This window comes from Tachyglossus aculeatus, chromosome 1, assembly GCF_015852505.1.
Source record: "Tachyglossus aculeatus isolate mTacAcu1 chromosome 1, mTacAcu1.pri, whole genome shotgun sequence".
NCBI lineage: Eukaryota > Metazoa > Chordata > Mammalia > Monotremata > Tachyglossidae > Tachyglossus > Tachyglossus aculeatus.
Window position 1 is genome coordinate 96,094,935 of NC_052066.1, and position 3,204 is coordinate 96,098,138.

The 3,204-nt window shown below is 45.3% G+C and overlaps 1 non-coding gene across 1 annotated transcript; it reads right to left on the reverse strand.

The window, feature by feature from the left end:
• Window positions 1-2,504: 2,504 nt before the first annotated feature.
• Window positions 2,505-2,642, reverse strand: LOC119934067. Its single transcript, XR_005452855.1, has one exon. It is a non-coding gene; the product is annotated as a small nucleolar RNA SNORA7 (small nucleolar RNA).
• Between the last annotated feature and the right edge of the window lie 562 nt (window positions 2,643-3,204).

Consider the following 3,204-nt stretch of genomic DNA (forward strand, 5'->3'; position numbering starts at 1 on the left):
ACAGTAAGCGCTCAATAAATACAATTGATGATGATGATGAGTACCTGGCACATAGTAAGCATGTAATGAAACTATAAAATCCAAAAACAAAACACCATAAAAAAGAGGTATTTGTGGTGGCCATTTTGGTGAGGTCTCAACACAGGCTTGGGAGTCAGAAGGCCCTGGATTCTAATTCTTGCTCTGCCACTTGTTTGCTGTGTGACCTTGGGGAAGTCACTTCACTTCTCTGGGCCTCAATTACCTCATCTGTATAATGGGGATTAAGACTGAGAGCCCCATGGGGGACAGAGACTATATCCAGCCCAATTTGCTTATGTTCACCCCAGCGCTTAATACAGTGCCTTGCACATACTAAGAGCTTAACAAATACCATAATTATTATTATTATTCTTGTGACCATTTGGGGAGGGTCAGAAGGCACACTGCCATGTCTGCTGCATGGTACTGTGAATCAATTATTGCGCACTCACTATGTGCAGAGCACTGTTCTAAGTTCTTGGGAGAGTACAACAGAGTTGGTAGACACACTCCCCACTCTCAAGGAGCTTACAGTCTAGAGGGGGAGACATTGAAATAAATGAGTATATTACAGCTATGTACATAAATCCTGTGAGGCTGAGAGTGGGGTGAACATCACATACACTGAAGCGACAGCTTATCCCACTTATGCTCTGAAACCAACCTGACTCTGGCTTTCTTGACTTCCAGTCCAGTCCTGCTGTGAGCAAGGAGCAGGGGCCTAGGGAGAAGTCAGGCATCCATTCATTCATTCATTCATTCATTCAATCGTAGTTATTGAGCACTTACTGTGTGCAGAGCATTGTATTAAGTGCTTGAGAGAGTACAATACAACAATGAACAGACACGTTCCCTGCTCACAATGAGTTTATAGACTAGACAGGAGGAGACAGACATCAACACAAATAAATAAATTACAGCTATGTACATAAGTGCTGTGAGGCTGGGAGAGGGGAAGAAAAAAAGGAGCAAGTCAGGGAGATGCAGAAGGGAGTGGGAGAAAAAGAAAGGCTGGGAGCTTAGTCTGGGAAAGCCTCTTGGAGGCGATGGTCCTTCAATAAGGCTTTAAAGTGGTTCGTATCCCAGCTCTGCCGCTTGCCAGCTGTGTGACTTAACTTCTCTGTGCCTCAGTTACCTCATCTGTAAAATGAGGATGAAGACTGTGAGCCCCCCGTGGGACAACCTGATCACCTTGTAACCACCCTAGACTTAGAACAGTGCTTTGCACATAGTAAGTGCTTAACAAATGCTATTATTATTATTATTGTTTGAGGACTGAAGGCATTTCAGGCTAGAGACAGGACGTGAGCAAGGGGACAGTGGCTAGATAAGCGAGACTGAGGCATAGTGAGAAGGTTAGCACTAGAGGAGCGGAGTGTGTGGGCTGGGTAGTAGGAGAGTAGCAAGGTGAGGTAGGAGGGGACAGGTGGTGGAGTGTTTTAAAGCCAATGATGTGGAGTTTTTGGTTTGTTTGATAAGAAGGCGGATGGGTAACCCCCAGAGGCAGGACCGGTCCAAATGGGTTCTGCCTGCTTAGGATGCTGAGGCCCACAGGGTGGCAACCAGATAACCGGAGCACCAGGCCCAGCCTAGGCCCAGCTCTGTTGGGTGAACCTGGACATTCCTATCAAATAATCTCCTCTCAGGGCTGGTGTGGTCACAGGCTAGACTGTAAGCTGATGTGGACAGGAAATATGTTTGCTTATTGAGAGAAGCACTGTGGCTTAGTGGAAAGAGCACGGGCTTGGGAGTCAGAGGTCATGGTTCTAGTCCTGGCTCTGCCACTTGTCAGCTGTTTGACTTTGGGCAAGTCACTTCACTTCTCTGGGCCTCGGTTTCCTTATCTGTAAAGTGGGAATTAAGAATATGAGCCTCACCTGGGACAACCTAATTACTCTGTAGATATCCCAGAGCTTAGAATGGGCTTGGCACATATTAAGTACTTAACAGATACACATCATTAGTATTATTACTGGTCTATTGTACTCTACCAAGAGCTTAGTACAGTACTCTGCACAAAGTAAGCACTCAATAAATGCAACTGACTAGCAGGCTACCCTCACCATTGTTTGCTGGCTCTCTTTGTGACAAGTGACCAGTTGATCTTGACTTGCTCTTTCTGGGGTATTTGCTTTAATAACATCAGGCAGGAGACATCCGATCAACTCCTCATTGTGTGCACTCAATGTGGAAGAATCTTTCCACTCACCACAGCTAGGAGGCTTTTTGTGGGGTGAGAACAAAGATTTAATACCACAGTCTTGTCTTGTCTTTTGCTGTCGAGTTATCTCCCACTCATAGTGACACCATGGATACATCTCTCCCAGAACACCCTACCTCCATCTGCAATCGTTCTGGTAGTGGATCCATAGAGTTTTCATGATAAAAATACAGAAGTGGTTTACCACCTTCCATGCAGTATATTTGAGTCTCTGACCTTGCCTCTCTCCCATGATGCTTCTTCCCAGCACAGGTGAGTTTTGACTTGTAGCAGATTGCTTTCCACTCACTAGCCACTGGCCAAGCTAGGAGTAGAATAGGTAGGCCTCTGCTTGACTCTCCCTCCTGTATTCAAGACTGGTAGAGTACTGGAAACTCTTCAGGTGCAACCCTGAGAAGGGTAACATCCCCCTCCTCCCCCTCTCCATCCCCCCCGCCTTACCTTCTTCCCTTCCCCACAGCACCTGTATATATGTATAGATGTTTGTACATATTTCTTACTCTACTTATTTATTTATTGCACTTATACATATTTATTGTATTTATTTTATTCTGTTAATATGTTTTGTTTTGTTCTCTGTCTTCCCCTTCTAGACTGTGACCCCACTATTGGGTAGGGACCGTCTTTATGTGTTGCCAACTTGTACTTCCCAAGCGCTTAGTACAGTGCTCTGCACACAGTAAGTGCTCAATAAATACGATTGAATGAATGAATGAATGAATCATGGTAGGAACAGAAATACATTTTGCAAAGGGAGGGAAACAAGGATAGAGTGAAAGCGGTTGTGTGAGCCTCTCCTTTGAATTCCAACTCCTAGTTTTGATGGAACTGGGGAGATCAAGGTTCCTGCAAATAGCTCAGTCCCTTTGGGGCAAGGCCCAGCCTCAGACATATGGCCACTCTGAGGTGGGGAAAAAGTTGCTTTGCCCCCTGTTCCATTCAAACCATGAACCTAAAGCATT